Source organism: Pecten maximus, chromosome 2 (genome assembly GCF_902652985.1).
Source record: "Pecten maximus chromosome 2, xPecMax1.1, whole genome shotgun sequence".
In the NCBI taxonomy this organism is placed as follows: domain Eukaryota; kingdom Metazoa; phylum Mollusca; class Bivalvia; order Pectinida; family Pectinidae; genus Pecten; species Pecten maximus.
Window position 1 is genome coordinate 19,564,980 of NC_047016.1, and position 13,935 is coordinate 19,578,914.

Sequence of the window (13,935 nt, forward strand, 5' to 3'; positions counted from 1 at the left end):
TCCTGTTGATCACATCCCACTGGAGGTGCCCAAAAAGATCCGAAGCTCCTAGCAGCTCTAGAAATGACGTCAGAACTGCACGTTGAGCGTCACCATATTCCGTAGTATTGTAACCACGCGTCCGCGGTAGCGCGGTTAATTGTTCACCGATGGAAGTTTTGCCGAAATCATAACGTTTTCCTGTTGATCACATCCCACTGGAGGTGCCCAAAAAGATCCGAAGCTCCTAGCAGCTCTAGAAATGACGTCAGAACTGCACGTTGAGCGTCACCATATTCCGTAGTATTGTAACCACGCGTCCGCGGTAGCGTGGTTAATTGTTCACCGATGGAAGTTTTGCCGAAATCATAACGTTTTCCTGTTGATCACATCCCACTGGAGGTGCCCAAAAAGATCCGAAGCTCCTAGCAGCTCTAGAAATGACGTCAGAACTGCACGTTGAGCGTCACCATATTCCGTAGTATTGTAACCACGCGTCCGCGGTAGCGTGGTTAATTGTTCACCGATGGAAGTTTTGCCGAAATCATAACGTTTTCCTGTTGATCACATCCCACTGGAGGTGCCCAAAAAGATCCGAAGCTCCTAGCAGCTCTAGAAATGACGTCAGAACTGCACGTTGAGCGTCACCATATTCCGTAGTATTGTAACCACGCGTCCGCGGTAGCGTGGTTAATTGTTCACCGATGGAAGTTTTGCCGAAATCATAACGTTTTCCTGTTGATCACATCCCACTGGAGGTGCCCAAAAAGATCCGAAGCTCCTAGCAGCTCTAGAAATGACGTCAGAACTGCACGTTGAGCGTCACCATATTCCGTAGTATTGTAACCACGCGTCCGCGGTAGCGTGGTTAATTGTTCACCGATGGAAGTTTTGCCGAAATCATAACGTTTTCCTGTTGATCACATCCCACTGGAGGTGCCCAAAAAGATCCGAAGCTCCTAGCAGCTCTAGAAATGACGTCAGAACTGCACGTTGAGCGTCACCATATTCCGTAGTATTGTAACCACGCGTCCGCGGTAGCGTGGTTAATTGTTCACCGATGGAAGTTTTGCCGAAATCATAACGTTTTCCTGTTGATCACATCCCACTGGAGGTGCCCAAAAAGATCCGAAGCTCCTAGCAGCTCTAGAAATGACGTCAGAACTGCACGTTGAGCGTCACCATATTCCGTAGTATTGTAACCACGCGTCCGCGGTAGCGCGGTTAATTGTTCACCGATGGAAGTTTTGCCGAAATCATAACGTTTTCCTGTTGATCACATCCCACTGGAGGTGCCCAAAAAGATCCGAAGCTCCTAGCAGCTCTAGAAATGACGTCAGAACTGCACGTTGAGCGTCACCATATTCCGTAGTATTGTAACCACGCGTCCGCGGTAGCGCGGTTAATTGTTCACCGATGGAAGTTTTGCCGAAATCATAACGTTTTCCTGTTGATCACATCCCACTGGAGGTGCCCAAAAAGATCCGAAGCTCCTAGCAGCTCTAGAAATGACGTCAGAACTGCACGTTGAGCGTCACCATATTCCGTAGTATTGTAACCACGCGTCCGCGGTAGCGCGGTTAATTGTTCACCGATGGAAGTTTTGCCGAAATCATAACGTTTTCCTGTTGATCACATCCCACTGGAGGTGCCCAAAAAGATCCGAACCTCCTAGCAGCTCTAGAAATGACATCAGAACTGCACGTTGAGCGTCACCATATTCGGTAGTATTGTACATGTATTTGATATCTGAGTAAATAACTATAGATACATATGTCTGTAGGGGAGGAACCATTTCAGGCGAGTTAAACATATTTACGTTTGTTTTTATCAGCGCATTTCATAGTTTTTTTTAGTTACTGTGTTGGTTACTTCTCATCAATATGTTTACCTAATAGATCTTAACAGAATATAAATATGGCTAAAATTAATATATCTTTAATATTTTGAAAGGTCTGCATTCTATAGTCTATTGTTTTGTCTTTTCCATTCATTCGTACGTCTAGTACCCTATGTTTACTATCGAACTAATCACATTTTCAATTTGATATACTTATATATCGCAATAGAAAACTAGAATAAAATTATCAATATTAAAAAGAAACAAAAAACCCGAAAGTATTGAATTATTGCGCAGGTGTACTCCACCTCCTGATTGCATCATTTTTTATGTTCCAAACTAATCGCCATGAATTTTCTCCTAGATGTGTATTGTCTGGACTTTGGCATTACTGGCGGGTCTGACACCTGTCGACTCTGATCGCTGAGTATGGTTCTAACACCGGGGTCAAACATTACAATGTACATACAATGTACCAAGGTTTCGTTTTCATTTTGGCTGATAATTGCTTTGAAAATTATGAACTTATGCATTTAATAGACCCTGAAAGCAATTCCAATGCAGTAAGATAAACTCCGATAAGATAGAAAAGTAACCCAAAAATTAGATCTCATTTAATGAAATGAGTCATTTGATATTTTGACCAATAATTTGAAATCAGAGTATTGATTGAGGAGTATGTATAACAACTATAAACTATTACAAAAACGTATTTACGCAAGTGATGTAAAGGACGACCGAAACGGTTATATATGTATGTTGCCAATGGCTAGGGTTGTCTACGCTAACGCTTGTGAGGTACGTAAATTCGTTCGAGTACAAGCTTGACCAGGTGTAGACTACCCGATTGTAGACACTCACGGCCGAACATCGCCTTCGGGACGAGCTGTCATGAAAACCTCGCACATAGATGCCAACTCGTCACGTGCGTTCATCAACACAAGCACTGTACAATGAATACCAGATTTAGCTTAATGTATGTTTATAAAGCGAAGCGTTTTGATACATTCACTTTACAAACATAGTTTGATTATCTATGTAAACATGCATCAACATCAATCCATATTTGGAGGCACCCGAAATTATCAGACACTTTATAGAACGTATAAAAAAATTCTTAAGAGAATCAATAAAATAAAAAAGTTCCGTCTTCGCTGATGCATATCATATTACTTGATATGAAATGCTATTAAATCGTTAAACATATAATACGATACTGCAGGTAAATGACGATGATCAGTTTGAATAAAGGAGGATAAAAAATTAAAGGATTTAGATTTTTCTGTAAAGTTACCTAAATTTAAAATTACAGAAGTTAACACATGCCGTCCTTATTATGTAGATATTGTGTTTGCAATATTTCGTTATTTTCCAGCATTTTCCGATAGACTATCGGAATGCAATGAGGGCAAACCTTTTATTAATAGACTGATACGTGATTTGATCATGCTGGTTGTTGACCTTCCCAATTGTTTCCATCATTTATCACGAAAACATGTCAGATAATAACTGTATATTTTACTACTTTTTAAGAACCAAAAGTAAGTATATCACTTTCGGCATAAAGACTGGGTAAGTTGCGTTCCTAAAAAAATAGGAAACACTGAATAATATTGGCTTCGTACATGAGCTTAGTGTTTGTCAACACTGGCGTAATTGACTTGATCTTATCGAAGATGCAAGTTGGTATCATGGCGTACTTCCTGTAGTCGTGTCGTTAAAAAGTCTCACGCGGAATTGCATTCTTCTTAAAAGGATACACCCCACAGGCTCGGAATCCATGTTATTCAGATATGTGGGCGTCAAGCTGGGATCTTAGCCATTAGTTACAATGATGGTGACCCAATGCACTTTGACCTCTACTGTGTAATCCCAGACTAAAGAGTTGAACCTCGTTATAGCTATTACATGTACTTGAAGCGAAATGGAATGGTATTTCTCAAACTTCATATGTGTGCTCCCCTTGGTCTTTATTTGTGTCCATTTGTAGTTTGGTATTCCTATTTCTTGAGAAGTACTAAATACTAAAAAGATATATATGGTGTCTGTCTAGGAAAGCAAAAGAACCAGCAGTATGCCAACTTGGATTTTGACTGTTTCTTATGACTATTCTTTGAGAAGTACTAACTGATTATTTAAGAAAGTTAATGCGTAGGTGCCCCGAGTCAGAGAATGATTGAGACAATATAACGGTCGATAGGTAGCTTTTTTTTTTAATTCCGCCAGTTGATTTTGTTATCGCTATTTCTTGATAAGTTTAGCACCAATAAAGATAATTCAGCGGTGGGTGTCTTGAATTTCATGTATGTAACACATATATATACTATATACACGACTGATTGTCGTACACGTATTGAAGTCATGTCTAGTTTCTGAATTTGGGAACACAATTATATTTCTCTTATTAATGGTAACCTTTCCGTGTAGCGATATGTATCGAGTATGACCAATCGGCCGGAACGGTGTTACCAGAGCATTTGATAGTTTTTGGCTGAATACAATGTACACATTTTAGTCTACAAACCATAACATCATGACCTTCTGTGTTCTGTTTACTGTTTTGATACGAATCGCTGCCGAACAATATAAGGAAATAATAAACGAAACATTACATATCATCCCGAAACATGAACATCAAAAATACTCATTTGTCATTGATTTGGTTTCAAATAACTTTCGATAAGAAATCATGCATTTGACTAGCCAAATGTCGTTGATAAATATGTCTCAAAGGATTTTATGACATTTTTTTTTATTAGCGGACATTTACTTTACATTCCTATTTCACAAATCAGATGTTTCAACTGAATAATCATTTGCGTTTTTCTCTACAAACTTTTGCTATTTAATCTTGCTCTGTGAAGTTATATGTTTTAATTACATCTATTTATCCATTGACTTTGACACATTCTATTTCTTGCAGCCTTTAATCGGATTAACTCAGTTGCAATAACATTTAATACGCGTGTCCATTTAGCCTTTGAAGTTACGTAACTGGTCTTACCAGGTATGACACGTAAGTCTCGGAACAATTGTTAGATAATTATCTCAACGTCTGTTCTGACAAATAATGTTTTGACTAATATTTAATTAATTGTGACAATTGCAATTTAAGACTATGTATGAAATGTTTAAGAAACAGATAGAATCTGGAGCTCGGACTGTACAGGTTGGTTTTCGGATACTCCGGAAATCGCCTGCCGACTCTTTGAACGTTCGACTTATTAAATATTACATTTGGACTTCTATTTACGATCTTTCGATTTGTATACTTTTTCACAACAAAAACCTTGTGAAAAATAATTTGAAATCAATATTTTTTTTGTATTATGTAGTGTGTTCACAATAAACTATGATATTTCTTATATACCTGGAATTAATATTTGATTGCCTGACACGAAATGCAGATAGACAAGATCATATCTGCGACAGGGCGTCACGCACATAGCTTATTTAGGCATTGGACTGTTTTTGTAGGGTATTTATGATCTATTTGAATGTCAGAGCTTTGCAAGCAGACAACATATGAGCGTAAGCACATTTGCAAAGCTCTGACATTCAAATAGATCATAAATACCTGATCAAAATTAATTCGACGCTTATATTGATATTGCTTTTACCCTTTTTTTTATCTTTTAAATGCTCTATTTCATATTTGAAATTCATAATTCCCGCCTTACCGACAGTCAACATATTGTTTTTTGTCAGTGGTTGGTACAGCCAGAACATGATCGCGTGCTTTTTTCGCAAACAAAATAGTACATGGTAAATGTTTCAATTTTACTAATAATTTTATCATCAAAATTATGCGCAAATGGTATGTTTTTTATAACAAATAATCTAGACAATATAATTCGTCGTTAAATTCGTTTATCCTGTATATTGTAGTTCCGTTTGTGTTGTATTAATACGCTGATAAGTGTAGCGCGTGATGGGTGGCATTTAAACGTACATCAATGCCAAAGCTCTCAAACAGACTATATAGTGACAATGCCAGACCAATGTAAATATGTAATCGTATTCGATGTCGTTGATGCATATATTAATCCATATCATTTTAAAAATGTAAAATTTCACATCGATATCTGACATAAAAGAACAACACACATTTCAGTATCTACAAGTTTATCTTTTATGTTACGTACATTAAAGTTACAGTAAATCTAAATCAGGTAGACAGTTTCAGTAGTAGCCATCTACACAATTGAGCTGGTCGATTAAAAACAAGCTAACAGTCTCGGTGCCTCTTCGATTCCCCTCCCAGTTCAAACAGAAACATTGGGTTCCCGTACACTGGATGGGATCAAAACTCCCAGTCGCAGTACATTCGAACCCTTGACCAAATGTTACCGTCTTATAAAACTCTTCGGCATAGCGTGTACATACTGAAATATACAATTCATAAATGTTAATCATGGGTATAATTATTGTATACAGATGTACACTCGTACCATCATGTTACATCTATTTCTCAATTAGCAATGGCTTATAAGTGTTATACTTTATTTTATGAACAGCACATTGTGTTTGTCAAATATTTTAATTATTATGTTTATGCTCAACATCTATTTGTGATAGTAAATCACACATAACAGTGTAAACAAATGCTTTTGAATTGGCTAATGAATGCTTGATGTTTCTGAATGGTTTCCATTGATATACAAAGTGAACACGTGTTTGGAAAACACTGAGTATTTGAATCTCTTGTCATTTGATGTCATTAAAACTTTAAAGTAAATGAAAATTCTATACATACGACAACTAGATTTGTCCGACATTCCGATATCGAAGTCTTCACTCACTTGGATACCACCAGTGCTCTTACAGTGACAACTGTAAACACAAACAACTGTCAGTGCTGTCTCATCGCCACGTGATCTCATATATATTTTTGCATTCATACATTTGACACTTTCCTCATACAGTTAAACAAATGTCAAATTTAATATTGCCAGCATGATAACTTAATTCCACGTAACCTTCTGTTCCGAAAAATATTACACAAATATTGATGGAAATTATTATCCGATCAAACTTTTTGTGGTGGAACTTGTCAGAGAAAGTAGGAATAAATATTTGAGGCAAAAAAATTGGAATTTCCTGTGAGAAGTTTTCTGATAAATTAATATTTGAGGGAATGTAATTTTGATGTTTCGGATATTCTAATTGACAATGTAAAAACATATGGAGAGGTGGAACACACTAGATAGACCAACTGACGAAGTTTTGCTTGATGATGAATGGAATAAATCGTCAGAATAATTAACAATACTTAAATACACCAATCTACGAAATTGCAAATAAGGATATTTGTTTGATAGACCTATCTACGGAATCTGGAAAGTTATTGATAAAAACCAAACATACAAGGACAGTTATAAGCGGTAATAAGAGTTTGTTCTGGTACCGGATTAAACACAAATAGTATTTTGTTATCAGTATTAATGCTTATTTTTAGTAATTTTTTATGCAAACTTTTATCAAATAGAAAGTTTTCAAACAGGAGTATATATGTCAACGACTCCTTCATTTTTTATTATTTTTTTTAAACAAAAACACCACGTGATCTTTAGTACACCTATTCTGGTCTTTAGATGCGTAACACACCATGGATGTACCGTTTTCAAAACTTTTCTTAAATACAATTGGCTGTCAATTACTGATATATATTCTTGAACGTTCGCGTGACGATAGTGTAAAAACTGTCGCCTATACACAAGGGATCAGTATATAAGTAGGTTTACCCTCTTTACATCGATATGTATTACAGTTTTACAAGACGAAGCAAAAATGAAATGATGAGAACTGACCTTCCTCCTTGGCACTGTAGACATTCAGGTTTGTCGTAACCAGAAGGAGCCACGCCATTATTGTGTGATGCAATTACCTCTAGATAGGCCTCTATGGCAACAATTTCATCCCAGCATGGAGTTTTGGAAGCTAAGGGGAAAATCATGATCACATTTAGTAAGAATTTAACATTATCAGCAGACTATTGACATCTTATAAAAAAATCAGCATAACAAGGATTAAACATCATCCAATAAAGGAATTATATGATAACGCTAGAAAACTTAATATGACAATAAGACCAGGCACGCAGTCATAAAAAGATATTCATTTATCTCAAGTTGTTACACATTCAATCACAGTTAACCTGATTAAAAAAATAACGTCATAGTCTAAGCTAAGAAACAGATAAAAATGGTTTCATGATCCATGAGCCTGGTGTTCAGAAATAGTACGAATCGCAATCGAAAGCATATACTATTCCGAAGTCTCAATATGGACATCTGAACCTTCAGACATATTAAAGAGACATAAATATGTGTATCTTTATATGACCTGTAGTCGAATAATACGATATGACATCATGATCACGACTATAAAATTTCACAAGTCCTTATCAATCTATATCTCAGGAATATATGTTTGTTCGAAATGATTTGAAATTATAATATAGAGACTAGCACTTGAACAAACTCAGACACGAGAACACCGAAAAAGACAAAAAATAATTAAAATATAAAATAAATAATTGGACAAAATTTTCGATATAATGTGCCTGTATTACTTATCTACAAATCAAAAAAATTGTAACCGAATATATAGGTGTATATAGTCTGTTACAAACTCGTCAAATTTCGTCACAATCAGACGTATTGTGACGTTCGTATAAGCCGAGAGCGTTATTATCGTTGTAATCAGCAGGCCCTATATAGTCATGAGTTTATTTCTGAAATTTCCACCAAAGACAATAGAAATAACGACGGGTTTACAAAGTGAACCATTTCATCGTGTATACAAACCTGTCACAAGGACTATAGTGATGCTAAGGAGGAACACAAGCATTGTAGCTATCTGGTAAATGTCTCTCCAGTGTATGAATCCGAACTTTTATATGTAAACTGAGCTGTACCATGTGGTTCCCTTTAACAGATGTACGTTGGTGTAAAAGATACTGGTAGAGTGTAATTATTTAAGTGCCTTCTGGCCTAAAACAAAATCATTACATTCAGACTACTTTCAGACTAACTTTTCACGTTACGAAACATCAGCCTTTTATTCAGTTACGGAAACGTTTGCTTAAAGAAAGCACAACAATACATAACTATACAAAACATATGAATACATATTTAGTTTTGCAGTGTATATGTATGCCAAATTATACGTTAAACTGCATGTTTCAGTAGTTATGACATTTATTGACTCATTAGTTTAACCAGGAACCAAAACATGCACTGGGAAAATCATACTGAAATTAAATATATATTTATATAATACTCTTTTATAACGTAACTGTAAATGACGTCAGCTGGTATAAACATCCCTTGTTAAACTAAAGCTACAAATGTTGCATAAGCAATCTGCCAATGAATCGTACTAATATCTATAATCTGTAATAAGGAATTACATTTGTTAGAATTGTATATGCTCTGTAAGGGTAAAGGATCGTTCAGCTGTCATTTCTATGATTGCTATTGGTGATGTTGATGTTGTTATTGTCGTTGATGATGTTAGTGTAGATGATGTGGTTGCTGGTGTTTACGATGATGTTGATGTTGTCGTTGATACTGATGTTCTTGTTTTTAATGGTACGACTTTAAAGTAGCTAAGCGCATGTTTTAAATCACTAGGTCTACTTCTAGTCTGATTATGTAGTATATCGGATATTAGTTGATCTCCTGTCGAATCCTTCAACATGAATTTAAACAGAGAAACACACAGTTCATGTACACCTGTCAAAGACGCAACTGCCAGTGATTCAATACGTTTAAAAGATTTACTGACCCAACGTGATATATAAACGCTACAACGTAACCATGCTTAAATAAATACAAGATCAATCACAATAGCCTAAATTTATTTCGTGGAAACAAATACTTCTGTGTACGATGGGTTCCCCCATTGTTTTAATACAATTGTGTTAATCTATATGTATGATTAAGTTATAAAAGGCTGGCTGTAGTTTATGAGACAAAGTAGTTACTAATTTTCAGTCAGTTGTCATCTCCTGGTTGCTGATCAGCTGTGGCTAATTATAGCTATCACGTGTTTCTGGACATACAGGTCTAACCCCTTAGGGAATCATCATGCGTAATCAGTGTATGATGGTCAGCACGGCCCTTGCTGTTACAGCTCCGATTGACCAATCATATGTGGCGTGTATTCTACGGAACAATCCGATAGGCTCACTGCCCAGTAGGGATTCCGACCACGCACCGCCTCTTACATTAAGAAAAAGGTTTCCGTGCGTCTCCACGTGTTTTTTAAGGTACATGTCCACACTTCTGACATAACATCTCCGTTCAAATTTATTTTACCTGTAAACCCAGGGCTTTTAACGAAGCGACTACGGTAATCACACCTGGTGGTCTATGCCCAGGGCTATTGAGACAACACTCTCAGTGAATCCCAGTGTAACACCGTCATGCTTGACCGCAGACACCTTTCCGACTTCCAAACAGGTTTTGCTGGTGAGGTACTGCATTGGGTTCTTAGCGAAACTGAACCACGTTGTTACATAAGATTCCATTGAAAATGTGTACTGTACCCGCAATGGACCCCAGGTTACCTTGTACTTTTAGAGTCCAAGGACATACTATGTGTGTATTTCACCTATACATTGCCCAATATTAGCAAATCCAATGGCAAAATTGATCTCCTTTCCAAAAAATCCAGAGCCATTTCTGGAACTAGCATCATTACGAAAATACAGGTTTTTTTTATCAATTTGTCTGAAAGGTACTGCTATCAATATTTTACCAGAGTATTGATTATAAATACCAAAAAATCATTGACACATGCACCTACCCCTCTGAAATGGTCTGTTGATACATAGGGTAGGTGAGTTTACAACGCTGAAAGTCAAAATCTAAGATGTAATTTTAGAATTCAAGCATAGGAGTACCTTTATAAATACCATATGATTATCCATAGAGAAGTATAATTTCGTACCTGTTACCTGATTTGGGATAGATGTTTTTTTTGAAGTTTCTACTTATTCTCGCAATAAACGAACCAACCATTTAGTTTATTATGAAGAGTTGGTAGGCATTTGTGAATACAAGAGTGTTCCATTTTCAAAAGAAACACAGGTAAAACCATAGCTAATCTCTCAAACACCCTGGTGTTTGTACAAATTATTTCAATAGCAAATAATAATAAATATATAATGTTTAATTTATCTAGCCTGATCTGCAGCCATACTTTGTTGTGCCATAATTTGCACCCAATCGTTGTTGTTACATCATTATATTCAGAACCTCAAATTTAAAAAAAGACAAGTAATAGTCATTTAGTCCATTTAGAAAGTGTTATTGCAATGCAGTTATAATTGTCAAAACTAAGATGGTTGCCTGTTGGCCATGTTGTTGTCAGGTTGGTCCTATACAGGAATATGCTAACTAGGGATCAAGGGGAACCTGCATATGAAATTAGAACCAGCAGTAATACACGTCAATTGTCAAATATAATCCAAGATGGTTTTTAAATGTTTTATTTTATAATTATTAATATCAAGTCATCTACGTTAAATTTCATGTATTCATTTATGTGTTTACCAAATAAAAACTCCTGTTGATCAAACTTTAAACTGAGGTTGTGTTTTCTAAGGTTTTCTATCAGATTAGGTACATTATCATAGTCCAATAAAATGTGTAATTGTTTTGGGTTTTTTTTTTTTTTTGCAGAAAGAGCAGAGGTTATTATTTGATTTTCCAATTTTGAAGAAAAATAGACTTGCAATTAGTGTTCTGTGATGTTTTAGTGGTATTGAAGGGAGTTACATATATTTTCCCCACGTTTCTTCAATTATATTGAATTATTGGTTTCATTTTCATTCAGCAGTAGGTCTGAGTTCATTTCTACTTAAAATTATATATATTTTTGAGATCCTATTTTGTTTCTTAGAATCAATCTAAGATTTATAGGTATGTTAGGTTATGCAATGTTTTTTTCTGAATTGAATATATGTTGATTTTTTAATATATTTATTTACAGTATCTTCAGACTTTGGTACTTTAGGAAATAAGTATGAATATTGTATTTTCCTCGAAATTCTCGAAACAATTTATAGATTTTTCATTTTTAACAATGCCAAATACAATTTGTACCCCTTTCTTTAAGCAAGCTTTGTTATAACTTTATCAATCCTATCAATCTGTATTTCACTATTAAACCATATTGGATTTTCAAGGATACTTGTTGCGTATAACTTGCAATAATAATTTTTTACCTAGTTTCCAATACGTCTTTCCATAATATAGTTTTACAATTTTTGACACTTCTACTTTTTATTGTATATTCGTCTAGTCCAAGTTGTTTTGAGAGCAGCTTACAATGTGTGTAAGTGTTCTTCTAATCAACGTAGATATTAAAGACTTTTTTGTCAAAATTCAGTTGAGTGACTTTGTGAAGATCAGCGTCAATGCCCAGGAAATTTAAAAAAAAAGTGCTTCCCCACTTTAGGTCGAAATTATTAGAGGACCTGGGTTACTTCCAAAGATTTGTTTGAAGCATCTAAAATAACAGACGTGTCATTAGCAAATTACGATAACAGTATTTCTTTTATAGTGATTCCTTCGATATTTTTATTATTTCTTAACATTATTGTTACAATTTCTGTACATCTGATAAAAATGTAGGAAGAATAGGGTCGCCCTGACGAAAACCATGTTCTGTGATCACTGCTGACTGTGTAATGTTCTGAAAAAGCTTTATCCATTTAATAATATTAGGGCCAAATTTTAATAAGTTCAGAGTTGATGAGATAAAGTTAAAAAGACAGAGACGAATGCTTTATCAAGGTCAAGTAGAAGTAGAAGTCCAGGTAAGCTGTTGTCTTCTGTATACTGAATGTGTCATAAATTAAACGTGTGCTTTCACCTATGTATCTGCCAGGAATGAAGCCAGTTTGGTTGTTACTTATCAATTTACTTATGGCAGTTTTCAATCACTCAGCTATTTTACCAGATGCTAATTTATATATACTATTTAGCAGAGTTATTGGCCGCCATTTAGTTAATTTGTTACTTGGTTTATCACCTTTTGGGATGCAAGTTTTAATAATTATGTTTTGAGTTATCTGAGGTTCTGATGTTCTATAACTTTAATTTATTAATTTTAAAATAAACTTACCTAACTGATTTCAAAATATTTTCCAAAACTGAACTGTGAAACCATCAGAACCAGGACCTTTACTTTTTTACATTTTTGGAAGTGTATTCGCGATTCATGAACAGCTAATATAAGTATATCGTATCGTAAGTTTCTAGAAGTAGTTCAAGATAAACATTTTCCAATGATCGGTTTTCTTTGTAAAACGTTCTGTAGTAATTTTCACTTTCTTTTAAAAATTCTTTTTTTTGGTTTGATATTGTTGTACCATCTTCTTCGCTTAAACTTGAAATTATGTTACTAGTGTAGTGTTTTGATTCTAATCCACAAAAGTAGTTTTTAGGTCCCCCGATTCATTTTGCCCTTGAACGACTCATATTGCCTGTAGGTTTATGTTATCTTATTTCCTCTAATTCTTTCTGTTTACTTTCCGGTCCATTTAACACTGTTTTATCAGGTTCTGTTTTTTTTCTAAATTTCTAATTTGATTTTGGAGATTTATTTCTCTTCCATTTGTTTTTGTTCTTAATATGACTAGAGAATGAAATGATTTTACCTCTAATTTCCATCAGTAATGTTTTTCTAGAATAATTGGTCATTAATGGGGAAAAAATCGCTTAATTTTAGATTATTTATGTTATACACTGGGATAGCATATTAAAGTTTTATATTATTATTATTGATTTTATGAGTGTTGTATACTCGAAATCAAATAATAGTGAAGTCATTAAAAGTCTTGGTTAGTGTTAGTCGGCCGCTTATTACATGAAGTCGTCAGTTTGTGTTGTTTACGTGAGATACATCAGTCATTTTCCATGGGATGGATACAGAATAGTACGTGATGTTGATATTGCATCCACTGCATTCTTATAATGCTTGCATTCCTCAGAATGATGATAGTTATTGTGGATGCTTCAATTGGGACAGTATGTGAGGTGTTAACGGAAACTATAATTAAATAAGTATTTATAGAATAATCCGAATTTTTATGTTAATGA